Source organism: Ischnura elegans, chromosome 7 (assembly GCF_921293095.1).
Source record: "Ischnura elegans chromosome 7, ioIscEleg1.1, whole genome shotgun sequence".
NCBI lineage: Eukaryota > Metazoa > Arthropoda > Insecta > Odonata > Coenagrionidae > Ischnura > Ischnura elegans.
Genome location: NC_060252.1, coordinates 7,125,395 through 7,141,462, shown reverse-complemented (window position 1 = coordinate 7,141,462; position 16,068 = coordinate 7,125,395). Strand labels below are relative to the sequence as shown.

The following is a 16,068-nucleotide window of genomic DNA, read 5'->3' as shown; positions in this document are numbered from 1 at the left end:
TGCAAGTAATACTCCATGAAGAACAGACTCCACGCTTTCGAAAACTTTTGACGTCGTTGCAGGCGAAGATTTTTTTGTTTATATGAATTTAACACTGATTTAATAAGTGCATTGCATCTACACATTATCGCATGCATGTAAATATGACCGGCAACGACATTAGTTATTTTTTGCTGGTCAAGATTTTTCAAACTTTTCTCGCCCTACGCATAAGAAATTCCAGCATGGTTTTTGTTAGAAAGCATTAATTATTGATTTGTCGTGTGCTATTGATTCCCACAATATTACACGCTCATAAATATTTAATTGTGTTAATTAAAATGTAATGAAAACATGAATTATAAAATATCCACTTAATAATCATAAAAAAATTGGAATTAAAATACATTTTCTCTTCTTGTGCTAGGGCACTCATTCATAATACCGATTGAAAACTACCGCGATTTCCAGCTCTTCCATGCAAGGGAGGCTGTTTGCGGGTAGACAGAATTATTAAACGCAACGAAACCCTTCGCTGCCGACCAAAGCGAGTCGCTAAGCGAGATGGGTCTGTTGGAGGGTTCATTCACTGCATCCGCTCCCGCAAGAAGCCGTTAGACGGAAACTTGCCTCATGGGTATCTCAAGTACACGCTACGTAGTCGACTAACTTATGTATTCCGAAATGCATGTTTTTTTATGAATTTTGTTAGTATTTTTTACAGCATGTTTTTGTATGTTATAGCTCCATAGGCAGATTAGTTAGCAGGCAAGTTTTTCCTTTGCGTGAATGAGGAAGTATATTTTGCTAGTATGCGAAACGTTTTAATGACCCTATGGTGTGCATGCGGGAATCCTTTTGCATGTTGGTGATTGATCACCCCCTGCCAAACACCTAGAAGGGTCTCTTAGGGTATTATGTAGGCTACCCAACCACAGTGTGGCTTCGACCTCAGGGTAGGTTCGTAAGGTATTACGTAGGAGTAGGTATCAGCAAGAATTGTTTTTTTTTCCTCATGCCATATCGCATGTGGTCGCAAGCAATATCGTTTTGCTGCCACTATGCTACTTAAAAGAGACATAACCACCTTTTAGCCAATCGTATATGATCTCTTTTCGTAACATAGCACTCGTATGAGATTTACGATATCTCTTTGAATGTTTCATATTGTACAAAATATATCCTTGTCTCAATTATTCTGCACTCTTTACACACCTGATTTTAACCGGTATTCTGAGGTCTTCCACCTCAGAATATCGGTTCGAATCCCCCTGCAACTTGGGCGCCTTCGAGTGATACATAAAATACCACCAGCAGAAGGGCAGTGATATGCCTTCTATTAATATAACATTATTTTCCATTCGTGTTTCGTCTTTTTTCGCTATGCATCAATTGTTTTTAAATAATCGTATCATTTTGATAATCCCACGGCACTTATAGCAGATCATTTTCAATATTCGTCTTTGCCTTACATTCGATGACACTTTGCCTTAAATATCGTTGTCATAATGCGCGTCTCAGTATGATATACGGTGTCACGTTCGTGGGGGGACAAAGCGCGGAACCTGAAAAGCGCTCTACACGGTGGATATAAAAAGAACTAAAAAGATCGGGACGAAATGAGGTGGAGGTGCGATAATGCGACCAACAAGTGAATAGGAGGGGAGGGGGCGATAAGAGAGAGAGAGAGAGGCGATGGAGGGGAAGTGAGGGGAGGGGAGGTTAGGAGGAGGGGGAAAGGGAAGAGGGGAGGGGATGTTCTGTTCGGCGCTGGATCTTCGCCAGTCCTCTCTTCAGTCGATGACGATGTGCGACCACGGAGCGAACACCGCGCGCGCCTCTCCTGCCCAATAAACGAAACCAAAGAAACAAAAAGAAAGCCGAGAGGAGTCTCCCGACTGAGCACAAGCGAACCCCTTCAAACCCTCGAGATGCGGCCGCCGGCATCCAAGGGAACTGGCGGAAGCGCGTGAGGAGCCGCACCTCGGCACCCGGGAAGCGCGGACGAGGAAACCGCCGAGCACCGCTGGTCGCAGCCCGGATATTACAGGCGGCGGAGACGCCGTTGCGGAGATTCTAGAAAGGTAGGCAAGTCTCCTTCACAAACCCTCCATCCGATGCGAAATTATCAACTGAAGAAAATCAACATTTACCCCCACTGGAATGCGAATCCGTACCCTTCGAACTCGGGCGAGGAGCTGGAGACCTTAATTCATGTCAATCGGACGTAGTTTGTCTTTCTTTGGGAATTATTACTCATTAAAAACTCAGAAAATCATTTCAAGCTTCTCAAGGCTTTCCAAACGTTTGCTTGTATCTTAAACGAATGAAGTTCATATCTGTGAAGATACTAAGGAAATATTTTCAAAATCGAAACACCTGCAAAGATAGGCCACAACCTGTTTTATGTGTAGGTACCCTGGAGATTTTCAGGTGATAAAGCAAGGAGTGATAAGTCACCAGAAAAACAAACTGCCGATGTAAGGGATGCGTTCTCTTAACCAATTAAGGGGGGCATCACTCCCGCACGACCACGACCATCACTTTTAATTGACGCATTAACTTTTTGATGAATAACGTTAACTTCAACATCCAGATGTAGGTAAATGTTGACAAGAAATACAATCTGAAAATTTCATCATGAGAAGTTAATTTTAAAACATGGAATGTATCACAGAAAAGCAATATAGGTACAACCGATTTAATGTGAAGGAGTGATAGATACGCCCATTTCGAGTAAGCAATGGCAACGAAATTAAATTCCTAGCGACCTAACTCTGCTAAGACGCCGGTGTTTAAAAGAAAACAATAATTGTTGACTTATATAATATTGCATGCATACCAAATAGATATCATTACAGCAACCCCTAAGGGTTCCAGGTTTAGAAACTGTTTCTATCCAGGCCAAGGAATAAACTACAAGCCGTGTGTAAAAATGTCGAGAACGAACACCGACATAAACCACTACGAATCGAAAACGACCATTGCGCAAATGCATTAACCAAAACGGTTTTTTTAATTGCTCCGCTTGCGTAACACCGGAGGAAATATCAAATGAATTGATCGATTATTTACTGTGATGACACCGACAGTGTGAATGTGTTGTTGAGCCATTTGCCAATTACGAAATGCATAGCCAACGATAGGAAAATGATCCATTAAGGATTGCGGGGAACGAACCACAACAGGTGCTTTAAAGATTGGCCCATCTAAGTCCGACCAAGAGATCGAACACGGATACTCTACGACATTACTGAATTAATAGAGATTGAAATCTTAAATGCTTCAGTTCTAAAAGTTTTGTGGTAATGAAAGTTGGTTTTAGGGGCATCGTCCGGTTTACACCGATAAGTTAGGTAGACGGCAGGCTAGTTCATGGTGTTTATTTGTAAAAATATCAAAAGTTAGTCGTCAATTACGCTGTAGTAGGACAGCGTTAAATTTACTTTTATGCGTCGAAGAAATAGAAGGAATGTATTCATACTCGATACATGTATGCATACCTAGTTGAGTAAATTAATTTAAAATTTTTTGCCTGCTTTTCATGAACTATCCAATTGGCGTCGGTACTTTGATATCATTTAAAAAGGGACGCTATGAGGTTAATAGGGGCTACTTTTGTTTGATGCTTGAATATTGGGTACCGACAGATTAGATGGTACCAATAAATGTTTTCCGGGATCTCTTGGCAGTTGGAATATAAATCAGAATAAGTAATAGAACCAATTCAGCACTTTAACAAATTATGAATCCATGGTCAGAAGCTAATTCAGAGGAGAACGCGATTTAAACGCTGGATTCGTCGCTTGAATACTTGCGCGAATAACGCGCTTGAATCGATAGCTATTTGTGATGGATTTTATCAATCTAGCTCCTCAAATACAAATGGAAGGATAGATTGTGCGTCTTCTTACTCTGGCAATTACCACCGAGTGAAGTTCTTATTGCCATCGACGTTTCGCTGCTTCTGTTAGTCTTCGGATATATCGAATCCCCCTCAAGGTGAAAGCAGACACAGCTATCCATTTACGCTATTGCACACTTAGTTAAGTCTGTCGTTTGCGTCAGCGATGAAGTGATCAAACTGGAGGAGTCGCCAAATAAGGCCTTCGAAACGTCGGTATTAAAAAAATCTTTCACCAGGTCATTATTGTACTTCGAGGAAATTCTCCATGAAGACTGTGACTTGCAAACTTAACCCGGTTGCGAACGCGATCTTCTTCAGTTTTCACTCGCGTTCCTGCTGTTCCGAAGAGAGTAGAAGCCTCCTGCGTAACTTAAAAGAACTTGAAATTTTGGTTGAAAAGAAACGATTTGGCATTTCCTCGTAACTGTACACATAAAATATGCAAGGAATTCGTCCAGATTTGCTTCATGACATCCATAATGTATGTGGAAATGTACAACAGTTTTTTTATTTCATTTAGAATTTAAATGCCTTGTTTGTAACTTTAAGTACATACTTTTGTAAAAAAATGATTCGATCCTTTTTCGGCGTATTATTTTAGTGAAGCCTTCTCAGCATTTATACCGGTTTAAACCATAACAATTAATCAAATTTTCAACGGACGAGTCGTCCATCGTCATCACGGCGAGTAAAGATTAGGTCGAGTCAGACCTTTGAAGTGTGACTATAAACAGTCATGAGAATCAGGCTACTCCCAATCACCCGGAAAGAATTTGGGAATGCGCAAAAAAAGTAGGAGTCCTATCACTTTTTATTCACTTCAAAATGGGATGCCACGCACTGCTATGTTTATAACCGAGTCTATGCTTGAATTACTTTTTACCAAGGTGGATCTCGAAGGCCTCCTTGGCGATCCTGAAGTTGTTGTAACTGCAACTGATTCATCCGTCGTGGAAGAGACGTCCGTTGAAACGATGGCGATGCATAACCATTAAAACCGGTGGAAATCCCAAAAAGACTTCATGAAAACGTACTCTTGTTGATTTCAACCGTAAAAGTGTTGTGCCTGATGACGGCGTTGCGCGTTAAAACCATTGACATTTAAATAGATAACGTGGATTGCTAAGTGTTTGCATTTCAATTTTCCCCTTCGTTCCACGCTCCCCTGATAGCGATCCGCTCCCCACTTAACGAGGAGGCTTTCCTCTGGACCACCCGCACGCGCACGCATTCCCGAAGCACAGCACGCGAGGGAGGTCGAGCGGGATCGGCAGCAATCACGCGAAAATAGACCCATCACCTGTTCCACCCCCTCCCACCACCTCCCACTGACCAATCAACAAGTTGCTTTGGGAATCATCGGTGCGGTAGCAAATTATGTCTTGCATTTACTCCAGTAAATAATATTCATCCTTCAGCAATTAACCCAGAAATTGAAAACTGGCACCTACCTCTACGTGCCAAATGCAAGCCACCATTATAGACATGTGGCGGTTAGTACACCAGCCGTTAAGAAAAAAGTACGCCAGGAGTGATGAGATTACTGAGTTTCACAAAGCATTTATTAAATTCCTATGTTTTTCCGGTGAAAAATAATAGTTTTACCGGTCCGCATAAAATACATCTCTCTTTTCATCGTTTCTCGCAGAACTGAAAATACAGCGAGATTCCAACTCTCCATGTCAATCTTGTTAATTTATCTGTTGTAAATTTCTTGAGCAATCGATGTCTAACAAAGACTCCTTGTCTCCAGAAACGCTTTCGCGCCTTTTTAGTTCACGTATTAAATGCATTTGCGATGGACTTTGCCTATCGCCGTATCGGTGTAATCCCAATCATTCAGTGCCGTGTAGTCCCACTTAGAAAATGAATTCTCACGGCGGAGGGACCCAGGGCGAAGGGGAAATTTTAATCGGAAAGTGTCGCGGCGGCACAGATTAAACAGAATCGGGAATAGGGTGCAGGGGTCACAGAATAAAAGAAGACACAGAAAGCAGGCTAAGGCGATGACGCTGTAGGGGTACCCTGGTGCCGGAAAAAGGACACGAGGGACTCTTCACCATCATAGCCTGATTAGACATTACGTAAAATATATCTTTTGTTGCATTGACAAGAGCTCCACTATGCAAAAATATCATTTACAGCAGTCGAAAGTTGAAACTAATTCCACGAGAAGGACCTAAAGATAAGGGCACAAATAAATAAATTTATCCGCATGTTTATTGCGTTGGCCTTCCGGGGTGAAAAATTAAGTGCTGCTGCGAACTACTTTTAGCAATGTTTAACGGGCAGTGAGTTTCTTGTGATTCAAATACCTTTCGCGGTCGATTTTTCGACTACTATTTCTATTTTTCCCTCTATAATTAGCTGACGAGTCACCTATGTGTTGCAAGGTCAACTCCTAAGTTTGCAGGTTACTATTCTAAAACATATGGAAATCAAGCATAATCCTGTCATTTTTGTTGACTTTGAAAAGGTGTAGTTTTTCAGCTGTTCTTGGGATGCTCTCAGGTCGATTCAATCAGTAGTAGATAAATTTATGGTTATATTACCTATTACCTATAAGGTCTGGATTTCTAATTAGTACTCCAGTGATCAGAGCCAACTAGTCAAGGAGGAAAATACATCTATTACTGTGCAAAAAATTTCACACTTTGGAAAATTATCCACTGCTGTCGAAAACGAAATGGGATGGTATAAAGTAGAAAGAGACGAGGAAGACCCACAGAAGAAAATATCCCAGAATCCCAGTAGGGAGAACAGAAAAAAATCCTATAGTTTTCCAAGCAGCCCTCGCATTAAGATTTGGAGAAAACTAATTATAAAACTGCTATAATAACACAACATAATATAAATAAATAATAAAATTGCTGAATTAATAAAATAAAAAAATTGACTTGGGCTTCAAATACCTTTCCTTTAACATAAGTCGATGCTGCTTCAGTAGGTATGCCTATACAGATGTTTCACCTTAAACACAGACCGAAAAAAAGCAATCGAAACGCAGGCATTGTACGAGGTCAATCGATGAGTGTATAGTTTACAGTATCGTTGGGAGGTTGAGCAGAAAAATGAAGCCGCTTCGGGTATTCAGAGAGTGGACCAGTGTTTCATTGGATTCAGTGACGCCATGGCAAAATTAGCAGTGCCGGAGCGCATTTTCATCAACTTCATTTTACAAGGGATACATTACTTCGTGAGTTCATTAAATTACAAGTTATTGTTAACATTTTATCGCAAAAAATTTTGTTTTGGTTACGAAAGTATGTACTAGAAACTTTGAGGCTCCAAAATTGACAAAGTGTAATTAGACTATCATGTCATTTATATTGAGTACCGGAACGGCGTTACGGCGCATTCCAGCACAAGGACACCACTGATTGGATTCCCTTGCCTATCCCTTTCACATAAGTTTTCTTGGATATTACACTATTACTTACACCATCTACCGATTCGATCGATGGATTTTTCTTCCTCATAGGAAATTCCACTAGGATTGGTGGTATATTAATTGCGTTTCGCTTGGTTTCGCTGTTAGTAGGGCCCGCCCGCCTTTGTGACGGTGCGGGATTCCTCGTCCCTTCCCTTCCTTCCCTATCCCCTCCCCGGAGGCGTCGTCGGGCTCTCATCGCGGCGGCGCCTCCTTCCTTGTTCCTTCCCGTCCTTCCCCTCCTGCGGGCAGAAGAAAAAAGCTAGCGCTTAGAATCCCTGCCCCAGGAGTGTAACCCGCGAGCCCGCCCTAGGTGTCTCGTTTCCATTATTACTTATACCACTCCTTTTTTACAGAGCGCGACCTGGGTTTCGATGAATTATTTATTATCATCTTCATGATTGTATTGTATTATCATCTTCATGATTCCCCGGTCGCGCTCTGTAAAAAATAAGTGGTATAAGTAATTGTGTGACATTCAGGAAAACTCACAATGGAATACCACAATGTTAATCATTAGTTAGTGAATTTTATTTTTATTTTTTTCCTTTTACATAAATTTACGCTGCTTCGATAGTTACCTAGATTTTTTCTTTCAAGCACTAGCCGAAAAAAGGTGGTGAACCGCATACATTGCATTCGTTTAACCAATGACTATATAGCTTACATAAACGGTGGGAAGTTAAGAAGAAAAAACAAATGGAGGGACTAAAAGGAGTATTTCGAGAATGGACTAGTGTCTGCCGTGCTGAGCTCCGCAGCATCTGCTCTGGTTGGTTAGTTTCCTAACACGACGCCAGCGACGCCACGTGGCGTCCGCGGGCGCTGAATCAACAAGTCTTATACCTGTTAGCACCCTTAACGGTTAAAGAAGCGGCAGAGCAAACATTTCGATCGCTTCAGGTACTTAAAAAAAAGAGTTTCACCACGATCACACCATCCAACATATAAATATATATCCAGCCCAACTCTTCTGAAATCGCAATGAGTCTATCAATCCGAAGATTGTCTCGACGCAGTTCTCCTCTCTGCTCTCCAGTATGATAATCTTTTCCATATTTGCGCATTTCTCTTAATTATCTGTCGTACGTAACAAATTCCTTGTCCGTCCCTTTTGTCGATTGTCTGTGCTTCTTCTCAGATTTTTAAAACACTTCTCTCCCACTTTTCTTTGCACTTCCTCAGGACTCATCCCTTGATACATTTTTTTCTTTCACTAAAATCATTGATAAATTACTGCTTTCACCTGAGGGGGAATCCTTTCGCCTATCGATCGTACACGTACACTGATACGCCCCTTAACACATTTTGCTTTTAGGGAAGTTGGTGCCAACAGCCCATTACACTGTGTGATCTTAGGTTTTCCCGGCGTATCAGCTGCTGAAAAGTTTTTCTCGGGTTTTTCACCGGTTGATGTCGTCCATGTCTCCCGACGTTTCGATCAGCGACTTACTGAAGATCTTGCTTCGGAAGATCCCTTGAGGATGATTAGCAAAACCCGAGAAACTTTTCAGCAACCCATTTCTCACTGACGTAACACCGAATATATTTTTCGCATGAGGAGCCCAATCATTGGATGATTTTCAGCTTGTATTATTTTCGAAGCACATCGCGCTATATGTGACGCTATATGTTCCGAGAAAGCTCCTCATGAGAATGATTCGACGTTGGGACCAATATTTTGTTCTGGCAACGCGTCTACGGTTTCCATAATCGAAAGTGGCTCTTCCATTCGTTCGTCTATCGAGTAAAGACAATATCAGCCAATTAATCACAAGTTGAACTGGTTTCGTGGGAATGTAATGCAGTACTCTAGCATGCAAGAAAATCACCCGACATACCATAAAATCAGGATTCAGGATCGCCCTTTTTTCCTTCTCACGACTTACATATACTAATATCTGCGAGTGTGCACAGACCTGTTTCGAAGGTTGTGCATGTAACTTTAGCTCCTCAAATTTACCGCATTGTGTTTAATATTTCACCGATTGAGAATAGAGTGGTTGTGTTATTGTGTTATGCAATGTCCATTCATGTTAATTCATTGTAGAGTAGTCCTAAGTTTGGTGTATATATATGTATATATATGTACTTAAGATATACTGCACTTATATTTATTTGCGCCTTGGTGATGTGATTTTAACCATATAAATTATTTAAAAATATGATTTAGATCTCCGTACACGCTGGTTATTATTATCAATATTTAATCAAATTCCTTATATATAACGAAACATAAAACGTTTTACGATTGTTTTAAGCACTTGAAATTGCAGTTTATAAACGCTTGTCACTAGCTAACAGCCTGCCCGTGGAAGTACAACACAAACACGCTTGGGGCGCCAGCAGCGATTTAAACAAAAGATATCGGGAAAAGACACTGCAAAGCAATGAATCCTTCTATTTTATTATTATTAAACTCTAGCTATATATCACGCATGTTAGGCAATGAATAAATTTTCAAAAAGCCCTTCCTCCAGAATGTCTTGTTCGCGAAAACCTTGTTTATCATTCATTGGAGGGGGAAGGGCCTCAACCCCAGATTTTTCTCATAAGAACGTTTGCTCTCAGCAATTGACATCGGACATGAAATCCTGCAATGCTATGTCCAAATGTTATTTTTTGGAGTGGTAGGTAAAAATATGAATCATCATCATTAGTCAACAATCCTAAGATTGGTTTGACGCAGCTCTCCATTTCTCTCGCCTATCCCCTAATCTCTTCATAGCTACATATTTATTCCCTTTTACATCCTTTACAACCTGTCCGATATAACTCATTCGGGGCCGTCCCTTGCCCTTTTTCCCTTCCTCTTGTCCTTCAACGATTGTCTTCATCAGACCATCGTGCCTCAAATGTGGCCAACTAAGTTGTCCCTTCTTCTGCTTAATGCTTTTAGGAGGCTTCTCTTTTCTCCTACTCTCCTTAGCACTTCCTGGTTACTCACACGGTCAATCCATTTTATCTTCATCATTCTTCGGTAGCACCACATTTCGAATGCTTCCACTCTTGACTTCTCTGCTGCTGTCAACGTCCAAGCCTCGCTTCCATAGAGAAACATACTCCATATGTAGCATCTGATGAATTGTTTCCTTACTTCTATGCTGGTATTTTCAGCAGTAAAATGATTCTTCTTTTTGTAGAAAGCCCTCTTCGCCTGCGCTATTCTACTGTGTATTTCTTTCTTGCTCCGTCCATCGCTGGTAATTCGGCTTCCCAGGTAAGAGAACTCGTTCACCTCTTCAAGCTTATGCTGTCCTAGGTTGATGTTTGTTTTAGCCTCCTCTCTTTTACTGCAAACTAATATCTTAGTCTTCTTTTTGTTGATTTTCAGCTGATATCTGGCCATTGTCCTTTCCATGTTTGTCAACGTCTTCTTCAAATCCTTCTCTGTCTCGGCGATGACTGCTACGTCGTAGCAAATCGCAGCATACTAATTTTTTCTCCGTGGATATTGACACCCGAAGCTTTCTGCTTGATTTCGTTGATGGCTTCTTCTATGTAAACATTAAAAATTAAGGGGGAAAGCGCACAACCTTGTCTCACCCCTTTTCTTATTCTCGCTTCTGCACCGTTTGGTCCACATTTGATCACAGCTACTTGGTTTTTATACAAACTATGAATAATTCTACGATCATTGTAGAGTACGCCGATTTCTTTCAAAATTCTAAGCATTGAATTCCATTCCACGTTATCAAAGGCCTTCTCTAAATCGACAAATGCTATGAAGGTTGGTTTGTTTTTCTCCATTCTCTTCTCTATGATCATCCTAAGAGCCAAAATTGCTTCCCTTGTGCCCCTGCTTTTCCTAAATCCGAATTGGTCCTCATCCAGGAGTTCTTCAGCTCTTCGTTCAATTCTCCTGTAAATGATACTTGTCAGAATCTTCGACGCATGTGTGGTCAGGCTTAGGGTCCTAAATTCTTCGCACTTCTCAGCTCTCTTCTTTTTGGGTATGGGAATGATAATGTTCTTCTCGAAGTCACTAGGTAAATCTCCTGTTGAGTACATATCGCAGATAGTTTTACACAGTTGAGTTAAGACCTTTTCTCCTGCATTTTTTTATTAACTCTGCTGGAATATCATCTATTCCTGGGGCCTTATTCTTTCGCAGGTCTCTTACTGCAGCGTCAAATTCCGATCTTAAGATGCTTGCTCCAATGTCATCCTTTTCAACTTCACGTGAATACATTCGTGAAATATTACGCTTGAATCGCCTATCTATTTGATTAAACGAACCAAAACATATGTTGACCTATCCTTGTTTGTCTATTTAAACTCCAACTCTGTTCATACTAATTGAAAAGATCACTGACGCAATTTCCATTATTTAAAAAGTCATACCTACGCTCATGGTTCGAACAAGGAGACTCCAGAACAGCTCTCTAGACATAATTTGCTGAAACCATGGACACAGGTGTGGCGATTCAAATCCATTGATTGTTTAATTTCTAACTATAGATGTCATTTATCTCCACTGTCAATGCTCAAATGCTTTCAAGTACTCTAATGAACAAAAAGAGAAAAAATTCTACATAAATCCTTAAATTTCTCAAGGGAAAAGAAAAAAACAACTCTTACAGAAATTAGACATTCACAGTCTCAAGAAAAAGCAATTTATACGAGAATTTCATGGCGAAATAGCCAGAGGGAAACAAAATCGTCATCAACTTCCATAACATAAGGATTAACGGAATATATCTGTATATGGGTGGCAACCTTGTTTCCACGAAAGGAATCTACTTCCCCAGAATTTTTAAAGCAGCCATTCAAATATGTGAGAGTCCTAATCAATCCAAATAATAAGACAAGTACGCGCTCATTACCCCTTGATGGTGCGTTGACAAAGTTTTGAAAAATGCCCCCAAAATATTTCGAGCCATAGTTGAGCGGTATAATGTTCAAGGAGACAAAAACATAGCATAGGGCCTTCCTGATCTGAAGAAGCAGACAGCAATGCTAGCGAAAGAACAAGGATAAGCCGACGCGGCAGAGAACCCGGATAACAAGTTTCATCCACCCCACTTCAAGAAAGTCTTCTGTCCAGCTAGGTGAGGAACAACTACTGTTTTCCTGCGTGAAATACTGAACGAATAGATATTTCTTAGCACCTATTAATATCTCAACGACATCTCCTTCATTTTCGAAGCAGGAGATCTCAGGACTGCAAAATCATGTTGCAGTTTTTTATGCTTAATCTGTTGAGGTAAGGTGAGTCCTGATTGGTTCTTTGACTTTTACGACTCTCGCTAACTGCCAAGAACTGAATAGCTCTCCCTCCCCATTGAAGTTATAAGAATCTTATTTGATGCCTAAGGTTTCCCTGGTGTTACGAGGCAAGTAGGGCCGTTTCACTCTGCAATCAATTTGACCTCATAAAAATCTTTATTATGTGTCCCTTCCATCCAAAACTCCTCTTAAAAGGTAGAGATCCAAAGTCAAGTGATGTGGAAGTTACCGCATGACAAGATATAGGTATTTAAGATAGCCCTTGTTTGCAATATTTTCTTCGTCAGACTTGTTGTAAGGTTTAGCGCGATCGAAGTCAAAAAATAGCATACGAGACTAAAAATTTACTACTAAAGAATGGAGAAATTTAATATGAATAGTAAATGTTTAATTAGTAAAGTAAGTGTTTTTTGAGTTTTAATCGAGAAAAGTGCGGCTAGGTAGAGAAAATCTTTGAGGATCACGTAGCCATCGCATGTAGGTCCACAAATAGTCCTTATGAACCCAAATGTGGTGGTGCTAAATATGAAATTATTTTCTTTATTCAATCCTGCAAACTGAGGAACTCGAAGTTGATTAACATAAAACCCTGAAGAATTTTATTACCAATCGTAAATAGCGTTGTCGAATTTTTGTCTCATTGATGATACATCATTTCAGTTTCCGGCATAAAATGTGATACAATATTTTACTTTACCGTTATCATCCTGCAATGGTCTTTTGAGTTAGCTGAAAAGCTCTCTGATTTATGTTTTATTTCCCACTGTTCATTTGCTCCTATTTTCATTTTTTGCTGTTCCAACCCGCTTTTAGTTTGCTATTTTCGGTATAGTTTGTATCCTACATAATTTAGCACATTTCCATTTATTCCCATGAAGGCATTCATTTGTGATGCCAGTTTGCAAAGGAAATTTTCCATGCGAGATGAGTTTTTTCCTGCACCTATTTTGTTGACTCGTTTCATGCGATACCAGATTCAGGTAGAGCTGACGGTTATAGGGATAGATCGACAAAAGAAGACATTAAAATCCAATTGCAGGAGAAGAAATTCAATGGAGATACTGGATGGGCTCTCAGCCAATCGCGGAGGCCCATCCTACGGAAAATTAGGGAAGAAAGGAGAGAAAAGGACACCAGCAAATCAGGAGCCACCTGACTCTCGGAATTCACGGTTCATAAACAAAAGGCGAGAAAAACCCGGCATCCAACCCGGCATCAACGCCCTGGGGAAGATGGCGGAGTTAGCCATTGAAACGACGGCTGCAAAATTCTGACCTCATAAGAAACCCGATAAGAAATAATCTTGTCTCAGGTGGATTATTGTTTTGCAGTGGGTGAGAAGGCTTGGGTGGAGTGAATTCGATTGTCATTCGTAATTCAAGCGGAAAAGGCAGTGAACACCCGTGAATTTGATTAGTCAGTATTAATATCCACATCGGCTAATCATTCAGTACAATAATTAGTCGCTCATTTTGTGAAAATCTATATTGCTGTCATGAATTGCATCCATTGACGTTGAAATAAAAAAATACTAATGAGCTGGACATCTCATTGCTTACATCTCCAAGATTGCAGCATTCATTTGGAAATAAATAAAAAAGCAGAGTAATGGCTTACTATCACTTTGTAATCTTGATTTTATTATGACCGTGGACATTCAATCTAATTTTTGGTCTGTCGACAAAATTCATATCCTACCTGAAATCAACATTTTCCTATTCTGAGACCGGTATCGACTTTAGGACCTACGTATAAATTCTGATTTCAAACTGCAATAGCTGGAAAATATTGCAATGAAAGCCATTCATCTTTTGCCTTTAACCGGTGGTTTACAGTAAGAAGAGTACCTTTTGGGAATTTCTTGAAAATGAATTATGTACACCCAGTGGCGCCGACTCCATGGGGCCTGAGGGGGCCCGAACCCCCTCAAAAATTCGTTATAGGTGTGAGAGAAAAAATGTGTCAGGCTTGTCCATTTTCCCCGTAGTGTCAAGATATCGAGATTCGAGTTATCAGGCTTCTAATGTTGATCATATGACTCTTCTAAAATGCTAAAAAAAACTTAAAACTCACTACTTATAAAATTTCCCGGGGCAAATTCCCCGGTTTGGGCCCCCCCAATATTTTTTGTAAGTCGGCATCCGTGTGTACACCTCGTATCTCACAGGAACCTCCTACCCATCTGATAACTATTACTGTGTTTTAAATCCCTCGACATTTAATGATCCAACGATAATTTAAGGAATATTCAAGAGTCGCCTTTTTTCCACTTTGATCTCAACTACCAGTGACTGCACTGCTTCGTCCACAGCTATTGCCAATAGCAACGCTAAAGAGGCGCCCAGTCTCTTGACAGAAAGGCAGTTTTAAAAGGCGAACAAGGGTCAGATTATATTTAGCAAACCTTGCGGTATCATGGCCTCGATGGCCACTTGAAAAAGAGGGCTGGCGACCCCCAATAACCGCACAAAGAAGAGAATGTGGTGATATTTGGCGTAAAAAAGTGGTAGGATATAAACAGAGGGTTTTTATCAGTCAACCAAAATATCCACTCCCAAGTGCTCTGAGCGAGGAGCTATGAAAGGAACGCCACCTCAAGAAGCAGTCAATATCAGAGGAAAGAAAGAGCTAAAGTACTGATTCCCGACTTCCTTACTGGTTAAAATGAACCATTTAACCTCTCCGGATGTCCATGCAAATCACGCATGGGTAAATACGTTGTGTTTACGCTCGCTCGATGGGACCGTCATAAATTTGAGCTTTGCGTCGCGAGTTGAAAGACTCCAGATAACCTATCTCACCTCTTCGAATGCCCCAATTTTATATTCGCGATGCCGCTTACACCCGCATGCATCTGAGCCTCACGAAGGTACCTAATGTTTCCAATGAACGGCCACCGTCAGACAAAAGATATCGAGAAGAAATTCAGGCTCGATCGAAGTGCAACCGTCAGGCTTAGCATTCAGAAACTGATTCCAACAAAAATTGCACGTGGGTTCACGCACGGAAGTACCGATGAGAAACCAAAATTGGGAGAAATGAATAGCACACACACGTGAAAAAAAATACGTCAACAACATTTAGACCACAAGGCTCTCTTGAAACATTTCCCAATCTTCTAATATATAAAATTATCGTGTCACGGTTTTTTTGTAGACAAACTCCTCCGAAACGGCTCGACCGATTCCTATGAAATTTGGTGAGTATGTTCAGTAGGACTGATAATATGTTGCAAACTATTATTCATACTTATCCATGGCCAATGAGGCCCTGGAGTGGGTCCTGAGTCATTTTCATAAGAAATACATGTAAACTTCGTTTTTAATGACTGCAGACTTCTTTTCTTTTGCATATTTAAATTAGTGATAATGGTCACATTAAGTTGAGACAAATACCATTGGAAAGAAAAAGAAATGCTGAAATGTTAGCTGAAAATTGGCTTTCTGTCCCCTTGACAACCGTCAGTATTGTCGATGTAGTTTGGCATCTCTTCTATCGATACAGTTTGCGATGCCAGCGAAGC

At 40.6% G+C, this 16,068-nt stretch overlaps 1 protein-coding gene across 1 annotated transcript in view; it reads left to right on the top strand.

The window, feature by feature from the left end:
• Positions 1–1,786: 1,786 nt before the first annotated feature.
• The window catches only part of LOC124162662 (soluble guanylate cyclase 88E-like), a 369,277-nt gene continuing 354,995 nt past the window's right edge, over positions 1,787–16,068 (top strand). Inside the window, exon 1 of the mRNA XM_046539256.1 lies at positions 1,787–2,063. The gene's annotated coding sequence lies outside the window, so the exon portion shown is untranslated. The remainder of the gene's footprint in view (positions 2,064–16,068) is intronic.